Source organism: Elephas maximus, chromosome 12 (genome assembly GCF_024166365.1).
Source record: "Elephas maximus indicus isolate mEleMax1 chromosome 12, mEleMax1 primary haplotype, whole genome shotgun sequence".
Classification (NCBI taxonomy): Eukaryota; Metazoa; Chordata; class Mammalia; order Proboscidea; family Elephantidae; genus Elephas; species Elephas maximus.
The window spans coordinates 76517847-76530036 of record NC_064830.1 but is presented as its reverse complement, the minus strand read 5'-3'; the positions used below and the strand labels follow the sequence as shown (position 1 = coordinate 76530036).

At 41.9% G+C, this 12190-nt stretch overlaps 1 protein-coding gene across 3 annotated transcripts in view; it reads right to left on the bottom strand.

The window, feature by feature from the left end:
• ABCC1 (ATP binding cassette subfamily C member 1) overlaps positions 1-12190 on the bottom strand; it is a 178437-nt gene that overhangs the window by 147103 nt on the left and 19144 nt on the right. The window lies entirely within an intron of this gene.

Here is a 12190-nt window from a genome sequence, read left to right as displayed (position 1 = left end):
TGCCCTTGGCCTGGTCAGCTCCTTCCCATCCTTCCAATCTTGCCTCAAAATACCAGCTGGGAGAGAGAGGCCTCACCTGTCTAAAGCACCCCCCTCCCCCGCCCGTCCCCATTATTCACGACAGCCAAAACCTGTGAATTTCTGTCAGCACCCGGATGTTATTGGGCCACATGGGGCAGGGGTTCCAGCCAGTCTCTGGAGCTGAGGGTTTGAATCTCAGCTCTGCCATTCACAATCTCATAACTTCAATGCTCCCTGCCTCAGCTTCCCCACCCATAAGACAAGAATAAGCACCATCCCTACTTTATAGGGCTGTTCTAAGGATGAAGTCATTAGCACTTATAAAAACTCGGAACAGTGCCTGGCACTTAGGAAACGCTATGTAAGTCTACACTATCAACTATTTCTCTGTTGAGCTCCGTCTGTCTTTCCTCTATACCTGTAACTCCCCTACGTGTAATAAAGCAGGACCACATCTGCTTTATTCACCACTACGTTCTCAGGGGCCACCTGAGTACCACATGCATACAGTTGGTGCTCAATAAACACAGTGAAGCCTATGTGAACCAGAATTCAACAAGACTGCCTAGTTGTTCTGGGTCTTGAAAGTTTTTCGTCTTTGACAAGGTGAGTCTTACCATTTTTCTATTGCTATTAGTGGAAAATATTTGAGTTTTCCTTTCTGACTGGTTTCTGCTTTACACAGGTTCCGGCTTTCACAGATTTTGCTGTACTTGATCAACACATGAAAGAAGGGGTGAATAAGTCTATCCGAAGAAAAATTCAGAACCACACAAAGAGGAGCCAGAGAATCTGTCCTTGCCTTTGACCCAACAACCCTACTTATGGGCATAGGTCCAAAGGAAATAACTCAAAACAGCAAGACAAGGAGCAAGTAGCACAACCTCTTCCCGGAAGAGGTGTAGTGTGCCCTTTCAGGAGCCTGATGCTGAGGCTGGATTAATGCCAAGACCATGGAGAGTGGCACACATTCAAAGCGGAGAGGTCACCCACCATCTCTGAGCGGGGTACCATTGTTACAACTCTGTGCAAAATTCAACAGGCAAGAGATCTGGTTGCTATGCAACACGTACTCTGCCCTTGTTTTCTAGAGGGAAATCAGGTTTCTAGCAGGGCTTCAACCTATAATTTTTCCCATTCTGGTTATTGTCCTGGCTCGCCCAAATTTTTAAAACTCGGGTCTGTTCTCGTTTCACTTCTTCGGCCATGACTGAACCCCAAGATGAACCAGCTCAAAGCACTGATTTTTTTAAGTTATCTGAATCAAGGATGAAAATGCCCTTCCTTCTTATCCAAGCTAACCCCAAGGAGAGAGACAATAATCATCTCTCACTCCCCTTCCTCACTACCGCCCCCCCATAACAATTCAGTTATCTTTAATGGGGCCATGCGTGTAACTGTCAAGCTACCTAACCAGGCCAGTTCAGGCAGCACTGCCAGAAACCTGGTCTCTGACCATCTCCACCCGCCAGCAGCCTTCTTGTCTCCACACTTCCTTCCCCTGCTCTTACCCAGGCCAACTTGTTTTTGCCAAACACAGGCAGAGAGGAAGAAGGCAGTAAGTCTACAGCCTCGCCAAGCACATCCCTTTCCAAAGCACACAGTCATCAAGAGGCTGTGGCTTCGGCGTGGTCCCACTACAGAAATGCTCTCCACAAACACAATGTCCTTTTCAAATCACACGCTCACATAGGATTTGCCTGGCAAAAGGGTTATTTCAATCACTCCAGCTTCAGGGTCCATAAGCTCCTCCCTCATCAATTTCTACATGGTATTCAAGGAGCAATAAGATCTTTTTTTTTTTATTTATTTTGTTGTTGAGATATACACAGCAAAACGTACACCAATTCAAGTTTCTACGTGTACAATTCAGTGACATTGATTACATTCTTTAAGTACAACCATTATTACCCTCCTTTTCTGAGTTATTCCTCTCCCATTAAACATAAACTCACTGCCCCCGGAGGTTCGTATCTACTGTATTTTTACGCAAATAATGTGCACCTTCTACATTTGTTTGCAAACCATGCCCTTCCCCTGCAAAGTATTTTAAAAAGCACCATTTTGTCAATTTTTTTTTTACATATTGCTGTTAAAAAAAAAATTAAGCATTGCACAGTTACAAAAATACGTGGGGCGGGGGGGGCATGGTGAGGAAACAAAGAAGGCATACACTGTTTGTATATAATACAGTAATCTTTCAAGTTGCTGTTGTCACTTTGATCCCATATAGTTCTTAAAAGAGCATAATGCTCAAGGCAGACGTTTTTTACTACTTAAACTATTGTATGGTTTTAAGATACTTTTGGTTTAAGATTTAAAGATGATTTCAGGGCAATTCTTGCAGGGGTTCATCCAGCCTCCATGGCTCCAGAAAGTTTGGATTCCATAAGCATTTGAAATTCTGCTCTGCATTTTCCCCCTTTTGATGAGGATTCTTCTATAGAATCTTTGATCAAAATGTTCAGTAGTGGTAGCCAGCCACCATCCAGTTCTTCTGGTCTCATGGCAAAGGAGGCAGTTGTTCATGGAGGCAATTAGCCACACATTCCATATCCTCCAGTTATGACTCTCCCTCTTCCTCTGTTGCTCCAGGTTGTGGAACAATTAGATCTTGAATTCATATCCACAAGCTTATTAGAGGTCTGATATTATCTGTGGGAACAAGCCTTGAAAACTCACTAGGAGGCCATAGACATAAAGTGTTACCGATACGAGGTCACCCGGGAGACTACAGAATCGCACAAGAGTGCGTAAGAGATTAGTAAAATGGTAGCATTTCCCGAACATAGCTTGTATACACCCTGGCAGTAGGGAGCTGACTCTAGGCTAGGGTGTCTCAAACTCACAACTATTGACATACTCAAATCACTCTTTGTTGTAATTCTGACCTATGCATAGTAGGATGTTTAGCAGCACCGCTGGCCTCTACCTACTAGATGCCAGTAGCATGCTACCAAGCCCCCAACCCCCCGACCCCCCACCACCACCGATGATGACCCAAAATGTCTCCAGATTTGCCACATACTCCAGTGGGGTAGGGGAGTGGGAGGGCACAATTTCCCAAGTTGAGAATCACTGATTTGGATGGTTCGGCAGACTTAGAAAAACACCACCAATCTGTGACTTCACAGATTTTCTAAAGTGATATGAAACTTCCTTTTTGGGTAAATTTATTTAATTTTTTAAAAAGCAAACTGATTTAAAGTACTAAGTTAAAAAAGGTACATGTAGTAGCTGAGCTGACAATGAAGTTAATCCAGGGATATTTCTTTTTCTTCATTTTGGCAGAGATCAAGGCTGATGTTCCATAATAATTAAAACTGTTAAATTAAGTGGTAGGAAACACCGTGAAATCCAAAGCTGTTTACCTGACAATAAAATATGAATGACGTATTTGAGAGTTCTGGCTGAGGGGAGAGATATTCTCATAAATTGACAGTGGGGTTCTCAGTATTATCTCTGTTATTCGAAAATTCTAAAATTCAAATAAATTACAATACTTGTATTCTTCATTAACGGCCACACAGCCTTGAAGCTCCATCATCCTTTTCTCTCCACTTGCACTCAATTTCAACCTAACCATCCTTCTAAAGCCTCACTCAAGAACTGAATTTACTGAATGCTGAGGGAGGTAGGGCCAAGATGGCGGAGTAGTCAGATGCTTCCTGTGGTCCCTCTTACAACAAAGACCCAGAAAAAAAACAAGGTAACCAATTATATATGACAATCTAGGAGTCCTGAATATCAAAGTCAAAGTTGAGTCAGACTGAGCAGCAGAGAGAGGAAGAGACAGTTCGGAAGCAGCAAGAGATCTGCCAGACCTGACCTGGCTGGCACCCTGCAGGTTGGATCAGGTAAAACACATAGGCTGACACAAGCAGTGGCACTTGGAATGCGTCTTCCACGCTGGGAGAAACTAAGCGGTGGAGAATCTGCACAAGCCTACAGAACCAGGGAAAAGCGGAGCTAGATCTGTGAAAGTTAAGTGTAAGCGTCTAAACTACCATGCCAGATCAAAAAAACCCTTAACCCACCAGACCTAATGGTCTGACTGAGACTAGAAGGACCCCAGTGGTCATGGCCCCCAGACCTTCTGTTGGCCTGGGACAGGAACCATTCCCAAAGCCAACTGTTCGGACAGAGATTGGACTGGACAACAGGATGGAGAGGGATGCTGGTGAGGAGTGAGCTTCTTGGATCAGGTGGACACTTCAGACTATGTTGGCATCTCCCGTCTGGAGGGGAGATGAGGGTAGACGGGGTTAGAAGCTGGCAGAATGGACACGAAAAGAGAGACTGGAGGGAGGAGGTGGGCTGTCTCATTAGGAGGAGAGCAACTGGGATTATGTAGCAAGGTGTATATAAGTTTTTGTGTGAGAGACTGACTTGATTTGTAAACTTTCACTTAAAGCACAATAAAAATTAAAAAAAAAAAAAAAAAAAACCCTTAAGCCTCTGGGAAGTACCTCTCTCTCATTCATCTGCCCCCTCCCTGCTCTGCTCCAGTCCTGGGCCGGCTTCAGCGATTGCCGTGCCCCACGGGCCAGAAGTGGGTCCCACTGCACATCTAAGCCATTCTCCTGGCTTTGGAAATGGAACACATTAACAAATAACAAACAGGAAAATATAATCTGCCAGCTCTCATAAGCCAGGACCTCAGGGCAGGCACAGCCCCTTTGCCTAGGCACAGGCATAAGGGGTCTATGGACTTCGAATGCCCTTCACCCCTGCCTAAATCTGTGAGGGCCTATTTCAACAGCGTAGGTCCTCATTAGCATAGTACAACAGGGTATATACCTGACGCCTATTTTCAACTGTAACAGCTGAGGGAGAGTGGCAGACTCCTGACATTTGCCACTGCCCTGCCCATTAAGCAGGGTCCTCACCTATGCACATCAGGGACCTGAGGACTGGTCATTCTGCCCACTCCACCTAGCCACCCACGACAGGGGTCCAAGAATAAGAGGTGCCTCCCAGTACTTAAAGCCAACAGCACTGGGTACTCAAGTCCGGCTGCAAAACCCACCCACCTACAAGCCCTAGGGAAGAGGGACATGTCACCCACCCAGGCACTCAGGGGCAGCCGTCAGCCCCCTACCTTGCTCAGTACATAACCCCCTAATGCAACCAGATACCTGTGCCTGCTCCAATCACCCCTAAGTAGCCCTTCCCATCTAGGACTGTAGGTGAGAGCCTGCACCATACACTGGTGACTGATGACCGGGACACCTAAGCTAAATCCACACAAGAAAAGTAAATGGACTCCTGGGCTTACATACCTAGTAGCAGCTCTAACCACCTGGTGACGTGACAGCTTCAAAAATCCCTATAATCAAAGCAGCTCACACAACCAGTCTATTTGGGCATAACAAAACAAGAAGCTAGGACACAGTAAGCAACATAAAATAACTTATTGATAGCTCGGAGACAACAGTCAATATCAGATCACACAAAGAGGCAGACCATGATGGCTTTAGCAAGCAACCAAAATAAGGAACATAGAAACCTCCCTGAGGAAGAGAAGGTCTTGGAGTTACTAGAGGCAGAATTCAAAAGATTAATATACAGAGCTTTTCAAGAGATCAGGAAGGATATCAAGCAAAACATAGACCAAGCCAAGGAATACACAGACAAAGCAACAAAGGAACTTAAAAAGGTTATACAAGTGCACAATGACAAATTTAACAGGCTGAAAGAATCCACAGAGAGAAAGCAAACAGGAATTCAAAAGATTAACAATAAAATTTCAGAATTAGACAACTCAGTAGAAAATCACAGAAGCAGGATTGAGGCAACGGAAGACAGAATTGGTAAGACTGAAGATAAAGCACTTGACACCAACGTATTTAAGGAAAAATCAGATAAAAGAATCTTAAAAAATGAATAAACCCTAAGAATTATGTAGGACTCTATCAAGGTGAATAACCTACAAGTGACTGTAGTACCAGAACAGAGGGGATAACAGGAAATACAGAGAGAATTGTTGAAGATTGGCAGTAAACTCCCACGATACCGTGAAAGGCAAGAAGATATCTATCTATTCAAGAAGCTCATGGAACCCCACACAGGGTAGATCCCAAAAGAAAGTCACCAAGACATACTATAATCAAACTTGCCAAAACCAAAGATAGAGAGTTTCAAGAACGGCTAGGGATAAATGAAAATTCATCTACAAAGGAGAGTCAATAAGACTAAGCTTGGACTACTCAGCACAAACCATGCAGGCAAGAAGGCAATGGGATGACATACACGAAGTCCTGATGGAAAAAACTGCCAGCCAAGAATTATATATCCAGCAAAACTCTCTCAAATATGATGGTGAAATTAGGGCATTTCCAGACAAACAGAAGTTAAGGGAATTTGTAAAAACCAAACCAAAATTACAAGAAAAACTAAAGGGAGTCCTCCAGTTAGAAAATCAGTAACATCAGGTAACAACCCAAGACCAGAACACAGGACAGATGACCAGATATCAACCCATATAAGTACATCACAGAAATAAATCTAAGCTAAAACACTGAAAATAGGAAAACAGAGACATCAGTATGTAAAAGATGACAACATTAAAACAAAAAAGAGGGACTAAATAACGCAGCCATAGAACTTTCACACGGAAAAGAAGTCAAGGCAGTATCAAGAAATAAGAGAAAATAAAATAAAAAAAGATAGTTTCAAACTGAGAAAAACAGAGATAAATACTGAGGTAGCCACAAAGGAAACCAACAATCCTACACATCAACATGAAAAACATAAAGACTCAGCAAATACAAAATCAGCAACCATGAAAAAGAGGAAAAGAAAATGCGTTAAGAAAAATGACTCGGCACAGAAAATTAAGTGGAACAAAGGCTGTCGACAACACACACACAAAAAAATACAAAAATATCAGCACTAAACTCATACCTATCAATAATTACACTTAATATAAAAGAACTAAACGCACCAATAAAGAGACAGAGTGGCAGAATGGACAAAAAACACAATCCGTCTATGTCGTCTACAAGAGACATACCTTAGACTCAAAGACACAAACAAACTAAAACTCAAAGGAAAGAAAAAAATGTATCAAGCAAACAACAATAAAAAAAGAGCCAGAGTGGCAATATTAATCTCTGACAAAACAGACTTTAAACCAAAATCTGCCACAAAGGATAAGGAAGGACACTATATGATGATTAAAGGATCAATACACCAGGAGGACATAACCATAATAAATATTTAAACACCCAACAACAGGGCTCCAAAATACATAAAACAAAATCTAACAGCACTGAAAAGACAAATAGCTCCACAATAACAGTAGGAGAGTTCAACATACCACTTTCGGTGAAGGACAAAACATCCAGAAAGAAGCTCAATAAAGACATGGAAGATCTAAATGCCATAATCAACCAACTTGATCTCATAAACATATATATATATAGAACATTCCACCCAACAGCAGCCAAGTATTTCTTTTCCAACGCATATGAACATTCTCCAGAAGAGACCACATATTAGGCAACAAAGCAAGCCTTAAAAAATCCAAAACACTGATATACTACAAAGCATCTTTTCTGACCATAAAGCCATAGAAGTAGAAATCAATAACACACCAAGAGAAAAAAAAAAAATCAAATACATGAAAACTGAACAACACCTTGCTCAAAAACTACTGGGTTATATAAGAAATGAAGGGCAAAATAAAGAAATTCATGGAATCAAATGAGAATGAAAACACATCCTATCAGAACCTTTGGGACACAGCAAAAGCAGTGCTCCAAGGTCAATTTATAGCAATAAATGCACACATTCAAAAAGAAGAAAGGGCCAAAATCAAAACCATAACCCTACAACTCAAACAAACAGAAAGAGAGCAGCAAAAGAAGCCCAAAGGCACCAGAAGAAAGGAAATAATAAATTTAGGGCAGAAATAAAAGAAATAAGAGAACGGAAGAACAACTGAGTTAACAAGACCAAAAGCTGGTTCTTTGAAAAGATCAACAAACTGTATAAACCACTGGCCAAACTGACAAAAGCAAAACAGGAGAGGAAGCAAATAACCCAAATAAGAAATGAGGTGAGTGATATCACAACAGACCCAACTGAAATCAAAAGAATCATAACAGGATACCATGAAAAACTGTATTCCAACAAATATGAAAACTTAGAGGAAATGGACAAATTTCTAGAAACCTACTACCTACCTAAACTAACACAAACAGAGGCAGAACAACTAAATAACCTATAACAAAAGAACAGGTTGAGAGGTAATTTGAAAACTCCCAACAACAACAACAACAAAAACCCTGGCCCTGACGGCTTCTCTGGAGAATTGTACCAAACTTCCAGAGAAGAGTTAACACCACTACTACTAAAGGTATTCCAGAGCATAGAAAAGGATGAAATACTCCTGAACTCATTCTATGAAGCCAGCATAACCCTGATACCAAATTCAGGTAAAGACACCATAAAAAAAGAAAGTTACAGACCAATATCAAAATTCCAGCCAATAGTATTCAACAACATATCAAAAAAATAAGTCACCATGACCAAGTGGGATTCATATCAGGTATGCAGAAATGGTTCAACACTAGAGAAACAATCAATGCAATCCATCACACACACAAAAAAACAAAGGATAAGAACCACAAAATAGGAACAGATGGGAAATTCCTCAACATAATAAAGGGCATTTATACAAAACCCACAGCCAACATCATCCTAAATGGAAAGAGTCTGAAAGCATTCCCCTTGAGAATGGGAACCCGACAAGTGCCCTTTATCACCACTCTTATTCAACACTGTGCTAGAGGTCCTAGCCAGAAAAGGCAGGAAAAAGAAAGAGCATCCAAATTGGTAAGGAAGAAGTAAAAGTATCCCTATTTGCAGATGATATGACCTTATACACAGAAAACCCCAAAGAATCCACAAGAAAACTACTAGAACTAATAGAAGATTTCAGCAAAGTATCAGGATACAAGGTAAACAAAAAAAAATCAGTTGGATTCCCCTATACCAACAAAGAAAACTTCAAAGAGGAAATCACCAAATAGCATTTACAATAGCCCCCAAGAAGATAAAATACTTAGGAATAAATCTAACCAGAGATATAAAAGACCTATACAAAGACACAAGGAAAATATTATCCTAAGAGACAAAAGGGCCATTTAAACCAGAGACTTCATCAGCCTGGACCAGAAAAACTAGATGGTACCCAGCTACCACCAATAACCGCCCTGACAGGGAACACAACAACACAGAGTGCCTGACAGAGCAGGAGAAGAGTGTTGTGGAAAACTCAAATTCATGTAAGAAGATCAGATTTAATGTTCCGACTGAGACTAGAGGAACCCCGGGAGACATGGCCCCTGGACTCTGTTAACTCAGAACTAAAACCATTTTCAAAGCCTACTCTTCAGACAAAGATTAGATGGGACTATAAGACATAAAATAATACTCGTGAAGAATGTGCTTCCTAGTTCAAGTAGATAGATGAGACTAAATTGGCAGCTCCTGTCTGGAGGCAGAAAGGGATAGGAGCTGGTTGGATGGACACGGGAAACCTGGGTTGGAAAGGGGGAGTGTGTTGTCACATTATAGGGATTGCAACTAGGGTCACATAACAATGTGTGTAAAAATTTTTGTACGAGAAATTAACTTGAGCTGTAAACTTTCACCCAAAGCACAATAGATTAAAAAAAAAAAGTAAAAATAATTTATTGAATGCTTAATATATACACCAGGCACAACTCCTGTGTGTAAGTCTTCCTTATATCACCACTCAATTAAAGAGCTGAAAATAATTTCACTTCTCTTTGAATATTAAAAGAGTTGTATCTTTTGGTCCATACATATCTTGCCTCATATAATAGATGTTTAAATGCTTTTCTCCCTTGCGTGCTGTGAGGTATGGTTGTGGTTTTCCTTCTCTTTGCAGCCTCTGAATTGCAGTATGAAAAGGAATACATTGCTCAATAGGTATAGTTTCACAGGAAAAAACAGTACTAAGCTCTAAGTATGTGGTAGATACTACTGGCTGGTTTATTCAGCAGCTTTTCTCAATCCCTTTTTTTCTTGCTACCTCCTGCTAAAAACAAACTAGTTGCCACAGAGTGGATTCTAAATAAAACCAAACGCTTGCTTGCCCCACCTCCCTTGCAGCTAGAGGTAGTCATGTGATTCAGTTCCAGCCAAGGAGATATGACCAAAAAGTCTGCAACACAGGGAAAGGGGCCGTTTGGGAAAACTTTTACTTTCCTGAATTAAAAAGGGACAGATGAGACTGGTGCAGCCCTTCCCTCTTCCTACGGTGAACCCAGATCCGATGCAGGCCGTCACTTTGGGGCTTTGAGGGAAAGACAAAGAGAACGGCCTGACACCACGGGGTCACTAAACCAATACCAGTAGCTACTTGCCTCTGAACTTCCTGAAGGAAAAATAAATACCTTTATGGTTGGGCCACTGGAATCAGGCTTTCCGTTTCTTGCAGCCAAATTCAATCCTAACTGACATGAAGTAGGATATAAAGGTCAAAATCATGAAGACAATACACAAATGACTGAGGTGAAACAGTCATTTGGAGGAAGGCAGGCTTTGAGGTCAAACTGCTGTGTTTGAATACTGTCTACATGCCTTGCTAGCTGTGTAACCTTTGGGCAAGTTTACCTGTGCCTCAGTTTCCCCTTCTCTAAAAAGAGATCATTAAAGCACCTACCCAGCATTGCTGTTATTAGGTGCCATCAAGTCAATTTTCAACTCATAGCATCCCTATGTGACAAAGCAGAACTACCCCATAGGGTTTTTTAGGCTATAATCTTTACAGGAGCAGATTGTCAGATCTTTTCTCCCCATAGCTGCTGGTGGGTTCAAAAGGCCAACCTTTCAATTAGCAACTGAACGCTTAATCATTGTGCCACCAGAGCTCCTTTAATTCTCACAACATATGTTGTTTTATCTATAAAAATAAACTATTACCAAAATCACATAATAATGTGAGAGACTGACTTGATTTGTAAACTTTCACTTAAAGCACAATAAAAATCATTTTTTAAAAAAATCACACAATAATTTAGGGATAAAGCAAAGACTAGATTTAAGTCATTGGTTCTTTTCAGAACTTGGAAAGGATAGTGTTTAAATGGCTGAGTGACCAAGGACAGGGAAAAGGAGGCAACCAAGAATTCCTGGAGGATCCAAGCCCTCCAGGGCCAGGTCCCAGCCTCTTCTTGTCCCCTTCTTACCCTTGCTGCTCTCTGAGCTCCAGCCACACTGGCCTTCCCTGTTGAACCCCTCTAGACGGGAAATTACATTTCCTAGCCTCCCCTGCAGCTAGATGTAGCCATGTGACTGTGCACTGGCCAACTGGATGTGAATCCCACTGGCTGGAATGTGGACACGGAAGTGCACCATCTTGATCCATGTAGATGAGGGCAGGACCTTGGAGCAGCAGCACAAGGTGGGAGGAGCCTGGACCCCTGACAATTTTGGTGGCAGAACTGCCACATCAGTTGGGATTTCCACATGAACAAGAAATTAACTTTTATCTTAAGTCACTGTATTTGGGATCTTTGCCACATGTAGCCAAAACTGCATCCTAATACAGGCTCTCCGCTCAGGGCGTCTTCTCTTTCCTCTCCAAACAGATCAAACCCCCTATTGCGCTCACGGAGCTCCATGGAGCTCCCCTTCACAGCATGGTTATGATTTTCCACTTATTTCTCCATCATCCTCACCAGACTGAAAGCCAACAAGGGCAGGGAGTGTTGCTCTGCACACCTTTGGGTTTCTGGCATCGGGCCCAGTACATGGATCTTCAGGAGACCCTCAAAGACTGTCGAATGAATGTGGTCAGGCCATGAGACGAATGCAGTTAAAGGCCTTGTCTTATAAGCGTATCTCACAGCCTCGTGGCTGTGTCTCCCACAGCGGACATCTAAGAGGGTCTGAGATTTACCCCTTCAACCCCCACCCACTCAAGCCTTGCCTCACCTTTTCCCCAGGACCTCCCCGTACAGAAGTTCAAGAAAAAGACTATGACCAACTGCCTCAAGAAGAAACAAATATTAGCAAATTACTTAATGAGGCTCATGTTTACATTTCATCTTCACGTAAATGTCTGTTCATTAAGAAACATGGGTTATATCCAAGATGTACTAATCCATGACAACAAGGAATAAAGAATATG